The following is a 20,042-nucleotide window of genomic DNA, read 5'->3' on the forward strand; positions in this document are numbered from 1 at the left end:
TGTGAGCCTGCTACCGTAGACTGCAGGGAAAACCCTATATCCAAACTAACCCTTCATGCAGAGTATGACATACACTTAAAAAATATTCCACCCAATACAACACCATGGACACTGTAGTCCTCAAGATATCTACCATGAGCAGCATTTTTGGGAGTAGAGGTTTGCAATCCTAGATTAACATATAAGAATCATCAAGGAAAAATTATTTATTTTTAGTGATAAAGATCAATGGCAGGAAGCATGATACTATAGAGATATTAAGATATTTGTATGATGCCTACTTATAAATAGATGAGTGTTTACATTATGCTTTCCCCATACACAGAAAGAAGCATGCATTTTTCTATTAGTACTGCCAGTTCATTTTAAGGAAAATCCCCAGCTACTAATCTCATTTCCAGCAAGCATGCAAAGGCTTATGGTCACTCATCTTGAAGACTAATATCCAAGAAATCAGGGAAGGAAATTACTTGTGCAGGGGAATTTCATGACTCCCTCATTTATACAGTTATTTACCCTACAGAATTTACTCAAGTATTTTTACCCTTATGTCTCATAAAGGTATGGGTAAGACAAAATATGATTTGACAATCTCAAGAAATATACACCACATTCAGTGCTGAAAGGCTGTTAAAGAGCTTCATGAGAATCAGTGTTTCAGGCAGTTAAACTGTGTCTTGGGAAGCAATTTAGGTACACAGAATGAACAGCAACAGGGATGAAGAGCTGGGGACCCACAGTTTATCACATATGCACTGTTGCACCACAGGAGATGAAGCACAACAGCACTTGTGTGGGGCTCCGCCTGACCCCAGAGTAAAAAGCGTCCGGTTTTTTTGTCTCTCATCCCTCCTAGCCAGGGAGGGAATCAAATCAAGCTGTTCTCAGGAATGGAGAATAACAGTAAGCTTCAACCCCTGGAAGAAAGAAGTTCTTTCTCTAATATGAAAATTACCTAAATTTTACAGTTTCATCCATCTTTTGCTTCCTCATTCTATGCTTAGTCACAATACAGATATTAAGATTTGCCCAAGCATGTTACCACAGGCGTCACTCTGTCCCTTAAAGCCTGCTGGACATCAACAACTCAGCAGATGGTCATTACTCCAAATTCCCCACCCTCCATCATCATTAATTCAGGAGCAAACTCATTTCAGTGGGCTAGCCTCAATTCATAAAGAACTCATTGTCCTGACCAAATTAATAGCTTTACATCTTGCATTACCAGATGTGCTTCAGAGACACAGTAACATTTTATATTATAATGTGCTGTTTAAAGTCCACTTCAATGTCATTTCTCATAAATACTGCTGTACAAGGCAAGCATACAACTATGAACCTATTCCCAAAATAAACACAAAAACTCTGTATTTTTGGTTTAGATCCTAGACAGATTTGGCACAAGCATTGCTCAATTATCCTGCAATCCACTTGATCAAAAGCTGTCTACTCTGATAGCACACTCTTTTGAAAGGCTTTATTTCACCCTGAAGATTAATAAACCCTCAACATTAGCACATCCAGTAAAGAGACAGGTACTTACAGTGCCTATTACCTAAGGAACACAGTTAGACCACTCATAATAACAACAACAAATGGGACAAATCAAATTTATAAGAATTTGGAATAGGTCTGATTCACTGATAAGTCACCAGCAATTTTGATACATGTCAAATGGGGAATGAAAAGGAACAGAAGGAATCATTTTTCATAACTTCAGTCATGTCATGTCTGCCATTTGTCAGCAAGTTTGCATTAAAACAATGAAAGACTCTTTACCATTTGCAAAAATGAACATCAGTAGACTAGAATCAACTAGGAAGCTATCTTTCCAATTTAATGGAAAAATAAAAAGATTTTTGAAAATAGCCATGTTCCTTGTGAGAAAGAGGTGGAGATTATTGAAGGACTCTAATTCAAATAAAAAAGTATAATTAAAAATAGAGACAGACCTTTCCAGAGAGATAGTATTCACTTGAGATTTAAGTTACATTGTTATTTTTTCATGGAACAGAAACAGGTTTTCTTACAGCCCTATATCTGAAAAACTTCTCTTGCTGATAGTTTTGTTGAAATCTGCTTGTGTGAAATGTTCTGTTTTTAACAAATTGTTGTTTTCCAACAAAGTATTTTTGGCTGAAAAATTCCTAACCAGTTTGACTTGTAAAATCATTTCTCAAGTGTAATATTTTATTAAGTCCAATGCCTTTCCTCAGTTAAAAGGCTGCATTGTGTATGTTAAAAGATATCCACTCACTCTCATACTGGCACAAAACAAACAATATTTGTGTTTAAACCTGTGATGCATGGAGGGCATTTTTCCTAAGAAATCTATTTCTACTTAAAGGAAACAAATATAACAACTAAGATACTAAGGTCTGTTCTATTCTACCTTGAAAACAGGATTAGAATCTACATCTCCAATAAACCTTAACCTCTATTTGATCAAACTCAAAATATACAACTATCTTTACTAAGCAACTTTAGGCATTTAAATTATGTAGTAAACAAATATAATCCAGGTGGATTTACCCTGGAAATACAGTTTACAGCCACAGCTGAAGGAAAGGAGCAAAGGCTGAAACAGCTGTGGTTTGACAAACATAATTCTGAGAGGGGACAAGGGAGCAAGGGGGAAAAATAAATATTTTCTTATAAAAAGGAAAACAAAGAAAAAGGAAAGTCGTAGTTATGTAACTTATCAAATTTCATACTGGTATATTTCTTAATACAATAGAAACTCATGAACCAAGAACATAAGATCATCTGACCTACTGCACTTCTGTAATTGAAACTAAATATGCAAAGGTTGGGTTTTTTTTCATGTATTAAATATTTTTTCAAACTCCTACATAACATAACTAATAAAAATATTTACTTTTACAAAGGGTCAAGTGGACAGAACATAATTCTCCCATAAGGAAACCAGATGTTCAGTTTCTTCCAAGTGATGTCTGTGCTGATAAAAGCAGTAGCTAATCTTTCTTTTAGAGGTTGAAGGTCTTGTTGAAGTTTCTTTTACTGAAGAGCTATGTATCAAGCTTTAATGAATATCTGCCTCAATGGAAGAAGTATTTTTAATTTTTAATAGAATTTTGGCTTGTGTGTATAGTCATCAATGCATATGTACTCAAAGAGCTGTCTTCGAAAAAATTTGTAAAACAATTTATAGTCATGCTCCAAGTCACGTATTGCATCTTAAACTCATGACAAAAGAAGCCGCATCTGTTCCCAAAGCCAAGATTCCATAATAAAAACATCTTAGCAAACTCCTGTATAGTAATTTGAATACATTAAGTCACACAAATATTCAAGTGTTTCTCACAAGTATTTCAAGTGGTGCAGCATAATCTATCACTGTAGTGCTCAGAATTGTAAAAAGCTCAAAATAACAATATAGTATGCTCCTTAATAACACACTCTTTATAAAGCTCTATATATTAAGAGATACATAAAATGAGAGATATAAAGATATATATAAAAACTTGAACAAATAAATTTTGAATGATTCTGTGGGTTTTCCCTGTATTACTTGGCTTTTGCCATGACTAATATTTAGCTACACCACAATGCTTGCCAAGAGATGCAAGATAATTCTGAAATCCTATGAGGATAGGCTAAATGTTTAAAAGGTTTCAGAGTCATGAACAGGGTCTCTGTGTATCTCACTCAGAAAGCAAAAGGATTACTTAGTTGCTTAAATTACTCTTAGATAAGTCTTTGGGGAAAAAAAACCCAGCTTTATCACAGGTAAAAGGAAACTCCACCCAATTTAAATTTAAGTTTGGGGTTATGTCACCTGTTTTTTCATCTTCTGAATTTTGTTCTCATCAAGGAATGACAAAAAGTTAATCTCAGACATTACTTGCAGCATGATTCACTTATGGTATCACAAATTTTGTGTTCATCCATATTGGTGTGCACCTACAACACAGAATGTTCTTGCTTACTTTTCCCATCTCTAATGGCCAGGTGCACCTGTTATTTGAAAAACCTGTTTACCTTAAGGAAGGTTGTAAGCTTCCAACATCCTATGGATAGGAAGCTGTACATCTCAACATACCCTTTGCTAAGGGATCTTCTCCTAAGAGGACAGGGACAGAGCAGCTCTCGGGATTGCAAGTGACAAGAAAGGGCTGAAAAAACCCCTATTTTTATCCCATACACATCAAAAAACCCCCAAGGAAGTGGGCAGCACTACCCAGTCCACCGACTTCAGTTAACCAGCTGCATCCAAGCCCAACATAAACTCTCTTAGTTTAAGTACCAATGTGTTTAGTTTGTGCAAAAGCAGAGTACTGGCACCTTACAAGAAATGGTGCAATTGAACAGGATGAAAGAAAAGGAAGGAACAAAGAACAACTGAATAAGTGGTAAGGATTGAGACTTACAGAGCTCTTTCAATTAATGGTTTTTCAAGCACTTTGCATAGCAAGAGAGAACAGAATGGTCAAGACACACACGCGGTTTGCACAGAGCGCATATCACTTTCACAAATTTATAATGCAAGAATTAAAAAGAAAAAGTTGTGGAAAAATTATGGCTGGTGTGATGGAAGGGACAAGCTGTGGTACATTGTGCTACCATAACCTACTTCACCCAGCTGCTTTACTGGCCTCCCTCAATCATTTCGCCAGACATTTGTCTTGCCCAGCATCAAGTCCCATTCTTCTCTCAGGCCAGACAATTACCAACAGTTCACCATTCATCTCTCCCCAGAACTTCTTTCCCTGTCACCTGTAAAGCCAAGTAGGGAGCTCCATACGCGCCCAACCTCCTCCCTGGGAGAGCAGGAGCCCACTACAGAGCTCTCCAGTTTGTTCCTCAGCACTTCTGAGCACTATGCTACCACAAGCAGTAGATCCTCAAGCAGGAGCTGGACAATGTTATCACAGATGTAGAAATGGCATCTTAGAAATTGTAGTGAAAGCTGTGTGAATGTTTCAGCTTTTGAGTCCTTGGTATGAATGCTATCTTATTTCTCCCCTTCCCCAAAGGACACCATTTCCAGCTTTATTTTGGAGTATAAAATCTACAATGCAGTCAACTATGAAGACAGGACTCAAATGCAACCAATACATAGCACATCCCTGAAGATTTTGTGAGATTGTGTGTGTATGTGCACATGTATAAAATACACTTGCTTGAAAAGCACATTATTTTCTTCCAGTGTGCAATTTGTTTTTCTGCTCTGGCTACACCTATGATAAAGGAACACTACTGTCACCTGTACTCTCTCAATAGAGAGTAGTCCCGAACAGGACAAAAAAATCAACCAACCCAAAAAGGAAGAAGAAAAAAAATAAAAAGTAGTAGTCCTCAAGACAGTTTCACTGCTGTACAGGATGCTCACCAGAAAACAACAGATGTGCTATAATCACTACTGCCCATTCATTTCCTCTCTGCCAGAAAGAAAGCAGCAGTCATCAATTAAGAACCTATCTACAGGACACAAAAGGAAGTCTACACTTCTCCTTGGTCATTTGACCGCAACAATAGGAGATGGCAGCGGGAAAGGACTGACCGCTCTGAGCAAGGATGGTCAGGGGAAAGCACACAGAAGTGAGTGAGCTTGTTTCTTTGGATTTTTTTAAAATAAATGTAAGAATTTTTGTTCAACACTTTAATATACAAATGCTTAAAAAAATACATCACTTTGTCTACAAATTATACAAAATCCTAGTTACATTATTTCTGAATTTTTTCAGACAATTTATTTACTCCTTTTCACAGCAGAAAATCCCAAACATGGGAACTGGCAAGAGAATTAAGCAGCCTTCATCTGGAAAAGCTGTTTTATCAATTAACAAAGCCTCTTCTGAAAGTTATCGTAACTTTTTATATAAACATTAGTCTAAATGTACTAGGTACGCAGAATTTCAATGCATAACTGGCATAAATTATTTGGGTTAATATTTTTAACAAGTCTAGTCAGATCTGTGGATCCTTCCGTTAAAGATTACGTTTGCTGGTCAGCTTCATCGCTCTGAAATAGAATGACAGCTTTCATAAAACTGCCAACAACAGAAAACCCTAGAGATGGGCTTTATATTATGTCTGTTCCACAACTGTAGTCAGCCACAAAGGGTTTGCAGGAAACTTATTAAAAATGTTAGCCTTAATTAAGGTATTAGGCCTTAATCTAGCATGCTAAATTAAACCCCAGATATTCCCATGGACACTAATGCAACTGCTCTAGGAGCCTGGTAGGCACTTCCCACAATAGAAAAGCTTTTACAAACCTTCACATTGCAACTGAACCCTTATTTTCGCTCTGTACCTCTGCTTCATTGCATACCAAAAATAGACTCGACTTACAGAAAAGCTCATACGTGGGCATAGAATCATTCCTCTCCACCCCCACACAGATTTGCAAGCCCTCACATCACCAAAGGCATGACCTAAACAAAGCATTCACTAATGCACAGATGCTCCAGGAATTTTTTTAATGTATTGACTTTTAGCATAAACACACTGCATATTAAAACTCACACGGAATTGTCAGAATAAAGTATATTGATCTAATGTTTCCTTCTCTGCCACAACATGTTATGATTTAATAGAGCTGAAGTCCATTTTAATCCTTCTAAAGACATTCTAACCACCAACTCATTGAAACAATTAAAAACAAACAGTTTTGTTATATAAGTCAAATGGGTAATAGCAAAACAGAAACAAATTTCAGAGAACATTTCCCCCTCCACCCACCAAAGTTTTGCAGAATGAAAATATTCTTAGAAGTTCCAGATTTAAGCCTGAAATGTAAAAAAAAAAAAGGCAAAATTACTAGGAGTTATTTGGCAAGATTCAACATCTGTCCCTCAAAGCCATACCTGTCTAAAGCGTTAAGCTCTTGTTTTTTACGGAACACCAGTCCTCGTATTTTGCATGTCTTCCTTTTTCCCACGAAATTAATTCCTTACTATATGCACTTCATCTAGTTCCTTGAATGCCTTATCCCTTAGCTGATACATTTCCACATGCTCCAGTTTTGTTGACACAACAATTTTTTGAAGCACTTCACAGTGAATGTTTGTCTGCCAGGGATCCCAAAGAATCCTCTGCATCTTAGGCCACATGCACAATTCATGTTATCTCTGCTTTCAGAAAAGAGGTTATTTGAGTCTGATGGTCCGGTTAGCATTTCTGTTCATCATGAAAACAAAATAAAACCACTGCAACTCAAAACCAAGGCCAAGCAGCACACTTGAAATTAAATGGAAATCAGGGAAGGGGGAGAGTTTGTGCAAATAATTCACTCTAAGGTCACCAGGCAAATACTTTGCATTCATTTGGATATGCACAAACTTCAAGTTAAATAAATAAAATTATTTCCTGTGTGGAAGATGGGAATGTACAGCCTCTCCATACTTGTGGATGAAAAAATATGCTAGTAATTAGCTATCAGCAAATAGCACAGAGAACTAGTGTACCGAATTTAGGTCATGCCAATTATTTTTCTCTAATGCATGTTAAAACGTGCAACCTTATTCAAATTTTGCTATTTTTGGAAACACTGAAGAGGAATTTCTGGTCTTTCCTCTTGCAGCCTCCACAAAATGTTTTTCTACTTACAGAGACTGTTCTCCCTTGGACCCAAAGGAAAGTAAGATCTCACTAATGTTTGTCAGATGTTGACCTCAAACTAAAGCTATGCAGTTCCACAAGTGTCTCTCTATTACAGTTATGCAATCTCAAAGCATTGGTGTCAAAATAAAGTTGCCTAAAATTTCATAAACATTTGAACACAATTAGGGCATAATAGATACTACAAAATTATATTACACACCTCACTATCAGTAGGGTAAAAGAATAAATATTATTAATTAGTGGTCTAATATAGCATATTAGTATTCCCTCTGCAGGTCACAGAAGCCCAAGTGGCAACTTACATAATGCACCTTTTTTTTTCTTTTCTTTTCTTTTTTTTTTTTTCCCTTTTTTATTTATTTATTTTTTTAGTCATAAACTTATCTCTGCTACACTGGCTTGAACATTAGCACTGGAAGGAGTGAAGCAGACTACCTATAAAGCATCAAGTTTTTCTTGATGCCTTATAGGTAACAAGGCATCAAAATAGCAGCGTCTGAGTTCTAAGCCACTGAATGTCTGCTTTTTTCAAAGACAGGAAAAGATTCTTTTAGGTTGGCAGCAGGAATCTTTCTTGCTGGAGAGGAAGAGAAAGGGATCTTGCCTAAAGCTCTCTTATTTATTATTTTCTGTAGAGTCTCCTTCCAGTCCTATTGTGAAGTTTTCTGGAATGTCAATTTGTTTCAGATAATCAAATGAGTAAAATCAGTTATTGCAATCAGGTTACATTTCCATGGCATGTAAAACCGCTTTTCCTACGTTCTCAAGTTCCCTAGATGCTCCAAGACTTCCAGGCAAAGAGATTATATAAACAAAATTAAATCACTAAAAAATAAACTAAAATGACATAGACTAACATAGCAAATCTCAGGAGAACAAAGTTATCCTAGATCTCCCTATCCCCATAGGGAAACCACTGTTTCTCCATGGAAGTGACACTTTTACTTCCAAAGGGAGAGAATCAAGCAACCAAACAGAATTTCAGCTACAGATCTTTAGCAAAATCTCAGTTTCAGAAACAAGGGCTAAAACTGAACAGCTCACCTCCCCTATCTGCTTAGGTGCCCCCACCCCCAATTTTTGATTTAATTAGCATAAATCCCCACTAGTGTGCACATGAGGAACACCCTCTCTCTTGGCTAACCCATATGCCAGGCCAGTTCAGCACAGTGACCTAGTGTGGATTTGCATACTAAGCAGCCTCATGGTTAACCTGAGGCATGGTAATCCTCTCTGCCAGAGGCACACCAAACATCACCTCGCATTTAAAATAAAGTTAAAAAACAAGAGTTAAAATAATAGTAAAAAAATTTACCTGCTGGAGCACTCACCAAATATGTCACTGTTAGGTTGGGCAAAATGGAGTCACTTCTTCTCTCCTCTGTTGAATCTCTGGCACTCTGCAGAAAGGAAGATGGAAATTACAGAATTAGAAAAAGGATGAAAGGGAGCTCAGCTGCACAGCTCAGCAGGGGTCTAGGTACACCTTGGTTTATTCCCCCTAAGTCACGCTCACTGTGCATATGCTTCCCAAAGAGCAGCTGAATAAAACACAGCACAGGCTGAATCCAGTTCAGACAAGCTAAGGAGTCAGATTTTGAATAGGAATTAGACACTAATGTGATTCTGAAAATCCCATTAAGAGCCTTTACCACCTCTGCTTACCTATGTATCTTTAAAAATCTAGATCAGACAGCTTGCCTATGGTCGTGCTGTATGCCTGTGCTGAAGCAAGGAAGTACTGCTGGGTTCTCAAGCTCTAAACCCCAAGGGCTTCAGGCCACACTCTTTCTGCAAATTGTTAGAACTGATTTTCAGCTTAATTATCTGTAATACCTGGAAACCTCTATCCAAATGAGCCCTCACTTCCCTCATAAGCAACATGAGTGGCCTATAAAGTACATTATGGGTCACTGTGATCTGCCAGGTACCTCCACCAAATCTAGGTATTTTAACAAGGTCAACAAAGCATGATAAATATCTGAACAAAAATAATGTTTCTCCTACCACTTCACAAAAATCAGCTATTTAGGTAGAATTGTGCTGCAGCTTTATCTCACAAAATTTATTAGCCTGCCTTGAAGCCTCAAAAAAGAGTTCCAAGGGAAAGAACTCATTCCCTCTGCTTAACTTGTAAACCCTCCCAGCCTCAGCAGAATATCAACTGGAACTGAACAAGGATACCTTTTTTATTGTTTTCATTTCTCTAAGACACTGGTTTATGTTTTCCTTTTCTAGAGTATCCAACATTAATTCACCTCTCCTTCTGTGCTATTTCTGTGCCACAGACTGAGCCAAAGCTGACAGTGAAGAATCTACAGAAACTGAACATCAAATGTTCCTGTTCTGGACTTTCAAGAAACTATTTAATATCTTTCTTCTTTTTTTATATCATCATAAGGCCTGTTTATATACTTGAAGTGGAAACAGTGCACATTCAGCTGCAATTGATTTCCTGTATGGCAAAAAACCTCAGGCATTCGGCTGGCTGGGAACACAACAGAGGCCTCTTACCATCACCAGTTTTTTGAGACCAGGAAGCTCTGCCCAACGCTTGTTCTTATGCCAGAATAAATGAGAGTCCCTGCTAAATGTCCAAATTAATTTGGTCTAGGTGAATCAAATCATAAACAGGCAAAATTTTATATTTCAAAAACCCATTTAAAAATATTGGTCTACTTTCAACTTCAACTGTAATGCCATCAATTCAATCTTGCTAATGGGGCATAATGTTCATCTACAGATGTCTTTTAAATACAAAAAACTGCTCCATCTGAAATTTTCTTTTAATAGAATATCAATATATTTGCCTTCTCCATGCTATCTTTACAGCGATAAATTAACACCACAGGCAATTTCACAGACTAAAAGAGCATTTTTTTTTTTTTTTTTTGTATTGGTATCATTGAGTGATAACTCCAGCAAGAATTTTAATTACTTCACTTAGTTTTTCCTTTTAATAGCTGAAGACACTGAGTAGTCTCCACTAACATTTCTAGGAATCTGAAGAAGGAAATACATGAGTAGTGTTACCCAGTTCCTGTGATCAGACTGCAACAGCTGTAACATTCAAATGTCCAACCATCTGACTGTACTTCAGATTGTAAATTAAGCAAAACAGAAATGCAAATTGACCTATAATTACCATCCTACTTCCCACTTATCATGGAAGTTTCCCTAGCCTCAAATCCTCCAGAGTCAATTTCAACAACTCAAGGACTCAATTTCAACTGCTTGAGAACCAAGTTTCTTTAACAACTCTAGAAAAAACAGCCTGGAAATACAACCACAACCATTTAAATATACATAAATTTGTATATATATATAAATAAATAAAAATATGTAAATATACATTATATATAAATAAATTAAAATCAGGAACCTAAATAACTCTGAAGAAGCCTAAAGCTTTTACTGGGGCTCTCTTGTTTGACAGTAGTTTCATCAATAACTGTTTTTTAGTTCTAGGGTAAAATTATTTGCCAAAAGCTGAGATATTCTCTGACCCACAGCAGATAAAATAGCCTTTCAAAACCTCTCAGCTGATGATCTGAGACAGTCTTACAGTCACATCCAAATTGACTAAAGTACAAGCTCTTGGATGCTACAGAATGTTCTATCAACCTTCTTTAACTTTTCCAAGAAGGTTTTCTACAGATTTTACTATTCTAATACTATATAACAGGACAATCTGTAAGGAAAATTACTTTTTCATCCTGTGAATTTTTTTTATCAATTCCGTGGTTTATTTCTCAACCATCAGTGTAAAAAAACTGAACACTTTCGTACTAGAAAAACTATAATGAAGAAAAGATGTTGCATGTTTCTTTCAAAAAAGTGACTACCAAATATAGTAATCTGTCCTGTAATTTCTATTTCATCTTTAAAAGTTTGCATGATTTAAAATAGACTTAGTTAGTCTATGAATATACCACAGTTATTAACAAAAAAGCTTCACTTCTTAATCACTTTTAAAAAATATATAGGGTTAAAGCATCAAGCAAGTAGCAGCTTAAGAAACAAAGGCACCAAAAAAACCTGCATTCAGATATTTAAACTGACTTGAACCATAATTGGCTGTCCTTTGAAAAGCACTTTGGAATTTGGAGTTCACACTATAATGTCAAATTAAAAGCCCAGAAGCTTGAAAACTATGTTTCAAAGTTCAGTAAAATAAGGTGCTCCTTTCAGGCATACTCTACATGGGAGGCAAGCAAAATAATTTTCAGTAAGAGGATGGGTGCTTTACTTTATTCCTTAGGAGTCATTGAGATTATCTTCACCTCCATTTCCCTAAAAAGTGTAAATGACACATAACCCTTGTCTTCTACACACCCTCTCAGTGTGGTGAAAGCTAACATTATCACTTTAGTCCAGTTAACGGGTTCCCTCAAATCATGGGCTTTGAAACCTCTGCTCTTAAAGAATTTCCTTACCCTGTTTCAGTTAGGCTAAAACACCACAGTAAGCCAGAGCCACCAAACCACATGGAATTGTGTTCCACAAACTTACAGGTGGGAATTTACTTCAATTTCAAGCAGGATATCAAGACATCCATTACATTCATTGATATTCCTTCCCTCACCTAGTCCCCAACGACACCTCACATCCATACAACTCCATCCTTATAATTTGGATTATATTGTGTATTGGACAACACAAAATTGTATCAACACATACTGTAGCATTTTAAAACAAATACTCTTGCCAAACAATTCCACATACTGACCCTCTAAGAAAGGCTCAGAATAAAATTCTTTGTAGATGTTCACATGTGCTAGACAGCAAACCATTGTCCAAGTTTAATCACCAGTGAGGACTGAAGTAAAAATTTATTTGACATGACTTTTACTGAGGTATGTGCCAGTTCCTAAAGCCCAACTTTTCTGGCTGAGGAATGCAGCTTGCTTTCACAGGAAGGCCACATACTGTAGCACCTTCTCATTGCACGGCATAACCAATTAACAGACGGAAAATGTGCCACATCCCAAGCAAATGGATTTATTCCACATGCAATCAGCTGAGAGCTTTCCCAGACATATTAAGGTAATTTCACAGACTAAGCTCATGCAGCGCTCCTGGAGTTTCTTTCACTCTATCCATTCACAACAATGAATGAGTTGCAAAGGTGAGTTGCACGACAAGGTCAACATCTGAGTGAGTCTTTGCCAGAACTCCTCCAGACCATCCCTGGTATGACCTCAAACTGTTCCCAGGAAGAAGTCAGCATCGGGCAAGTATGGGCATAGACAAGTAACTGTGATCCAGACACCAGAACTAATCACCCCCAATATGACTCAATATTTATAATTAACAAATAAAAGGAACCAACCCAGTACATTTTCCTGAAATCATCAGAAGATGGGCATCGCTGATCCTCTATTAAATATTGAAAGAACTCTTTGTGCAACACTGACGTTGATTTAAAGAGCAAAAGGGAAATTAATAACAGATTGCTTACCAAAACATCTACGCTGTGCCTGATATTTGGTACTGCAGGTAGAGTTTAAGAAAGCAAGTCAGCAGCTTTGCCCCAAAAATCTGGGAAAAGCTCAGAAGATTAAATGAGTTCAAGCTCAGGAGGAGATGCTGGAGGCGATCTACTCATACCACAAGATAGAAGAGCCTTCACGGTACAACCAACCTGACAAGGCAAGGATTCTCAGAGGCTATATCCAGTGAGGAGTGGGCTAAGCAGTCCTGTCTGCCAGCAGGAGACAGACAGCAACCTCTTAAAGGCAGGAGGAGCACAGAACAACCAAGATAAAGCAAATCAGAGATTTATGAAGAGAACATGAGAGAGACCAACAATTACCAGAAAAGACTGACAGAAGATATTACAAACCACATGCTGGTAGAGTACAAGGGAAGGCAAACTATCTCTCAAAATTCAATAATAATTAAATAATGTTAAACATTTAAATACAGTAATGTTAAATACATTTTTGTCTACCATTCAAATAGGCTAAGACTCCTGGTTCTTCAGAGAAATTAGTGTTTTTACAAGCAACTGAAGTCTGTGATGACATCACTCAGACACTAAGGTGTGACAGACACTGAGCTCTCTGAGCAGCCTCACAAGGCATGTTATCAGGATAGTGAGAAGGAACTGGAAAGTAAACAGCAAGAAAGCTTCATAAGCGCTTGAGTATGAAGCACACTCATCTTGGCAGCACCAATACTGCTTGTAAGCCAAACAAATAGGTTTCTGCTATTAACTTGGTTTCAGTTTAAAACAATAAGTGGAAAGCTCTGTGCATACCGAAGTGATAAAGATTACTGACGTGCAAATAAGTAGCACTTCATCTCACCTATTTTCAAAATTATTTACAAAGAAGGAACTATCATTTTTCCCCCATATCAGACATCAAGGACACAAAGCACTGTGTTACTTTATACTGAAGTACCACAGATCAGTGGCAGCAGCAGAAAGCAAGTTGTTCTGCTGCTGCCTTTCTGAAATGTGTTGGGACCTCAGCTATGGATCTGGACTCACTGGGGTAGGCAAAGCAAATACAGAAAAAAGAAACAAAAAGAAAACCCCCAAACAGGACATTGATTCTAGTATGCAGAAATCACAATGAAGCTGCAGCTGCAGTGTATCTAATCTTAGGGAACATACATGAGGGTAAACATTGGTAAATACTTTAACAAACCAGTTTACAGGGAGTTAGGGAGGAAAACTCGCCTGTGTTTACAGATAACTTTGCATAACACAAGGGGAGAAAGTACAAGCATTAGAGCCTATGCACTGAATCTAGGAGCTAGAGACTCATGATGTGGGCTAATTAAAAGGCAGAAGCCAACCTTGAAGCCCACACCCAGATGACTATGCAGGAAGATGTCAGCCATGACCCTGAAAAGAAACTAGCTGTTACGCTGTCCCCAATACTGCTCCAAGTAACAACCCAAACAGCCATCTCCTGCCCAAGCTAGGTACCAAGGTTGTATCTACAATGGCTGTGAGTGAGCACATGAGCAGGTGATTCAATCACTGTACCCATGACACACTTCTTATCTCTGCTCTGTACTTCCAATGAAAGGAAGCACACATCTTATCAGCAGAAAACAGTAGCTCAATGATACTAACGCTTGGAGCGTGATCCTGAAACAGCTGAATGGATATGAAGGTTCAATTATTTAAATGTTCATTAAGTTAGACTTTAAAGCATCTGGGCAGGGCTCACATGCAAGTTTCTACAGAACGTATGCTCACAGGAAGAGGCCTGGCACCACTTCCAGAGCAGGAAAGCAAGACTTATAGGATTCAAAGTTAATTAGCACTGCTTCAGTCAAAAGTTTACATGGGAACTGCTGTCAGCCCAATTTATACCTGTTCACTACACTTAGAAAAAACACATGCAACCTCCACTAGCATAATCATGACCGTCCTGTAGAACATTAGGAAGAAGACAAGGGGAGCTCATGCAGAGGGAGGGAGGGAGGAAGGAATCAAGTCAAATGCATGAAGTCACTCTATCAGAAATTTTCAGTCACCTTGCTTTGTATTTTCACAGTAATGCTCTGCACCGTGATTAGTGAAAACACAGGTAGTGACCACTCCCATATGCAAGTACTTCAGAAGGCACCCCAGTCAACAGATGACAGTGGGTTTAAGAGTTTGTAACATGGCTTAGACAACTGCTTCTTTCAGGCCTCCTTGATACGTATAAGTAGTTTTTTCCTTCCTCAGTCCTCCCTGACTAAGCCCCTTTCTTTTCCTGTATTTGTAATCAAGTTCATGGTTAAACCTATTTCAGGCCAAGTTCATATAAACTCAAGTTTTGGTGTATCAAGCTAGACTAACCTCTTTGATACAAGGATCATACTTTGAAAAAAAAAAAAAGTTTATATTCTTAAAGTGATTTGGGAAACTTTAAACACTAAGAGGTAGTTTGTCACACACGTTTTTTGAAAATTAATGAATACCAACAGACTATACTGATATTTTAGTTATTATTCAATCTGTTCACATTCATCTCGTGTATTCTTAGCCAGGTATATAAAAGACTCCTGTACTGACAATTGTAACTGTTGCCACTGCACTAAGATTGACTTTACTCTTCATTCCCTTTAGTCCTGTTCCCAGGCCAGTTTTGTGGTTCCACCATTCACTGTGCTGTGTGAGGCTTTCCTAAAGTGGAGGGGAAATCTACATTCCATATCCTTTGCATTCTAAGTTTACAAGAGCAACACTTTCTTCCACTTTTTTTTTTTCTCATTGACAGTCCTACTAGCTAAAACTTTACGTGCAGTGACAGTAATGCAGGTTCTCAGAATTAACCATTCAGCAACAGTTCCACAAACGTTTCCATCACTCCAGACATTGCTGAGGGCTGCAAAAATTCTTTTCCTCTGCCTCCCCCTCTTAACTCTACAGAAGCAGAATGTCGTTTAGAGTAAGTAGTGGTAAGAGACATCCTCACTGTCCCCACCATAAAAAAAATCCAGCTTCTTAGAAGAGGATCACCATCTCTCCAAATGTCTTCAGTAGATATTATATTACTAACTTGCATTTTTTCATATTTTATTATTCTATCTTCTACTGTATATTCTAGCTAAGTATCTGTGCACAATATTTGGATATTAAGAAATTTATGGCAAAGTAACTTAAAGCCATAACTAATTTAGCATGTCAATAAAACATGTTTAACACAGGAACCTTCCTTCTCAACCTGACTGAATGCAAAAGGGAATGCACATCAGACTAATTCCTTTGTTCTAATTTATAACTGCCACAGCTTTATACATGTCTAATCTGAGAAAAACTTCTAAATGGAGCCTGCAAATGGCTCTCTTTTTCAGCCTGGATATTCCCATTATTTCCTGATCCAGCACATCTGACCTCGTGGAGTTGGGGTACATGACAGGGCCATGTTGTCATGCTGCTGACCAATGTGGCCTCTCTTCTTCATAACCCTATGCTGCCAAGACCAAGAGCTGCAGCTCTGCCTTGCCAAGTAGAAACTTAGTGGTGCCCAGCAACTGCTGGAATGGCAACCGAGCATGAAGAAAATTAATAAATAAATAAAAATCAACAGTTGAATGAGTCTTTGGCATACTTCACCAACTGTGCTAGGTATCTGTTAAATTATTGTTATTTTGGACTTCTTAAAAAAAATAAAGAGATAAATAAAAAAGCTCCATCTATTCTCTAGTATCCTTCCCTAAAAATTGCTTTGGTTTAGGATTGGTCTTTTTTAGTGACAATTTTAGAGATGACACCTTTGTATAGAATTTTTTTGCAATAGCAGTATCTCAGACTAATCTGTGGATCTACTCTTCAAAATTACTAACAGCAGATTTTGTAACTGTGTTCTTGATTCTCCCATTTTTGTATTGATCTCAAAAGTATTCACCAGAACCTAAAAGTTGTATGGGTGATGCAACCACAAAGCAAGATAAAATGACAGAAGGCAATGTCAAGTTACAGTTCTGCTAGTGCTCTCTGGTTAGAGAAACAGACCAGCTTTGTACTGCTGAGTTTGTGTTCAAAGACAATAAAGCAGTACTTCAAGTAAATGCCTCTGTGAGTTGCTACAGCCCTATGTGCAGCAGGGTTAGCAGGGCTTTAAAAAGCCTTTCCTGAACGGGAGCCAAGAAATCACAAGCATATGAAAGGCACAGGACAACAGGTATACAACAACCCAATCGAAATAAATGCACACAACGAGGCTTTCAAACATGCATACTGCTCCAAATGACTTCACAAAAATACTATCACCAGTGCCACATGAAAGGCTGCGTCAGTGAAGGTTCAAACATAGCAACCTACACAAATAACAGCAGCAAAAAAGCACACAAACTCACTACGTGCCACTTACAGTAAGCAGATATTTTCACTTTCCTTCTAGTTTTAACTTTTTAGGTCACAACAAAGTTTTAAAATAACGAAACAAAACTACAAAGAAACCCAAAACACAACCCCATAAAAAATCTACCTAGACAAAACCACCCCACTTCTACATAGACAGGTACCAAGTTTTCACTTAGCTCCAAACCATTTCTACCTTTTTCCATGTCCTCACAATCAAACACTCTACTCTCAAAGTATGCCTCTAGACAGTTAATTTGTAGTCTCACATCCTGCCCAAGGAAGAGGAACACATTAGCAGATGTCCTGAAGTGATGAGAGCTGCCAACAAACTAGGTTCACCACTTGAAGATTTCCACTTAAAAATCAAGTCAATGCTGTCTTTGCAAGATGTTATCTAGTAAGACTATAAATTACAAACTGATTTGGCTACACAACTGTTTTCTTTTCCTTTCTCTTTTTTGGAAAATCAAAAGTAAAATGACAGGAAAAATGACACCTTAACACCTAGTTTTAGAATCATAGCACAGCTTTTCAGAGATGCACTCAGCTGTGTGGGCTCAGGTAGACGTTGTTTGCTTAGGGCTCTGTAGGTCTGAGAGAAACAGCCAGCGTTCCCATAAATGAACACATTTAAAACTGAATCTTTTATCAGAGTGTTTTGCACCATTTCTAGTTTGCCAACTGAGAACACAGAGCAGAAGTGGAGTCCAAGTTTAATAGCTAAGCATCTGCATGGACCTGAGAACAATACCAATATTCATTAAGAGGCCAATCTCAAACTCCCTTCTCATATTTTCAAGACAAGCACTCCATTAATACATTTCCTAACCTTAGCATAACTCTTGTGTTTTCATCCCAAAGCTCCCACACACACATTGGTGAAGAGTTCCCAAAATTATGACAACTACGTGCCCCACACACACCAGGAGAAAAAAAAAAAAAAAAAAACTAAAAATAAATCTCAAGGAAACTATATATTGTGCCTTGCCAACCACAGTGAATTGTACAGCCAGGAGTTGCTACAGCCAGATTTAGCTTCACACAAGCTAACAGGATTCCTTTATAAATTTAGCTAGAGGCACGGGCAACAAACGCTTGTGGAAATTCGAACCGCAGCTCTCCAGCAGCAAAGACTGCTCCCTCCAAGAATGAAACAGTAGCAAAAGATGACTATTAGTAGGCTCTGATTACAGAGCTTTCAAAACACCTATAAGTCATCAGGTTCTCTAGGCAGAGTTATTAAACTGCTTTAAGTACCAGCAAACCTTAAAGAAAAAAAAAAAGCAACGCCACAGCTCTTTCTGTGTCTGCCAATTAATAATCAAAGGAGGGGAAAAGCCAACTAAAGAGAGAGTGTAGTGGAAAACAGCTGAAAGTTTGTTTCAGGTCCCTTTCCCTCATACAGTGGCTTGAGAAGAACGAAGGAAACCAGTGCCTCAGGTCTGTCAGAGCTAACTGAAGGATGAGATCTGAAAGACTTCCTCAGGAGAGGGACTGGGACACACGACCCTCAAAAGAAGGAAAAGAGGAGCGCAGGATATGGGGAAACGCATCCAGGGTCCCACAGGGCAGCGCTGCCCCACAGAACCAAAGCTGCTGCCAGTTAACAATAGATAATCATATTTTTAAACCTCTTTAGGCCATACTTATCACAATCCCATTAACTTTAAAACATAAAAAAAAAATAATAGAGGACGGGATTTGGGGGTTTGCTAAAGCATCCCTACAAAACCTGAGGCCCGATGAAATTTGCTGGTATTTTTAAAGAAGTACGTCCTTCCTCGTTGAAGAAAGTCGATGAGACCCCCGGGCAGGGGCTGAGCGGTGCAGCTGGGGCTCACAAAGCGCGGCGGTGGCGCTGGGAGCCCGCGGGGCGCACAAAGGCTGCGCTCACCGCCCGCCCGCTCCTCTGCGCGCCCCACCGCGGCTCCGGGGGCTGCGGGACACCGGGAACCTCCCTGCCCTGCCCTGCCCTGCCCGCCCCGAGCCCAGCCGAGCCGAGCCCAGCCGGTCCGGCAGCCGCCGCCCCCTCCCCGGCGCGCCCCATCGAACAAAGCCCCCGGCAGCGCTCACCGCCAGCCTCTCGCCGTCTCCTGCCCTCGCCCACCGCTGCTCCTCCCGCTGCAGATCCAGGTGCGGGGGTGCGGGCCGGAGTGCGGGAGGCTAGCCCGCCCCGCAGCCCATTCAGCGCCCGCGGCCGCGCCCCGGCTCGCTCCGTGCGCCGCGGCTCCGGGCAGCGGCTTAATCGCCAAACTTCCTCCTCCTCCCGGCCGGGCAGAGGAGCCTGTGAAACTCCCCTCCTCCATGCAGCTCCCGCAGCCCAGCCGCTGCCTCAGCCCCTCCCCGGGGAGGCCTGGCCGGGCTCGGGGCTGGGGCTTGCTCTGCTCGCCTTCCTCTCCCGGCTCCGCCGCCCCCCAGCCCCCGGGGCTGGCAAAGGGGGGGAAAAGAGATTAAACACTCGGATTTGTCTCTGGAACGGAGCCAAAGAGAGCAGTAGGATTACAGCGCCGGGAAGAAAAAGGGAGGAGAAGGGAATGGGGGACAAAAAAAAAAAAAAAAAAAAAAAAAAAAAAAAAAAAAAAAGGGAAAAATAATCCGCTACTGTTTTCACAAAGGGAAAGGCGCTGGGCTCTCC

The 20,042-nt window shown here is 39.2% G+C and overlaps 1 protein-coding gene across 2 annotated transcripts in view; it reads right to left on the reverse strand.

Annotated features, from left to right (window-relative positions):
- PLEKHG1 (pleckstrin homology and RhoGEF domain containing G1) overlaps positions 1-19,593 on the reverse strand; it is a 123,859-nt gene extending 104,266 nt beyond the window's left edge. The window contains exons 1-2 of one of the 2 annotated variants that reach the window (XM_083858192.1): positions 19,481-19,593; positions 8,922-8,990 (exon numbers count right to left, since the gene is read on the reverse strand). The gene's annotated coding sequence lies outside the window, so the exon portion shown is untranslated. Of the gene's footprint in view, positions 1-8,905; positions 8,991-19,480 lie in introns of both variants that reach the window. The other variant, XM_083858193.1, reaches the window with a different exon arrangement.
- Between the last annotated feature and the right edge of the window lie 449 nt (positions 19,594-20,042).

Source organism: Zosterops lateralis, assembly GCF_965231275.1.
Source record: "Zosterops lateralis genome assembly, chromosome: 3".
NCBI lineage: Eukaryota > Metazoa > Chordata > Aves > Passeriformes > Zosteropidae > Zosterops > Zosterops lateralis.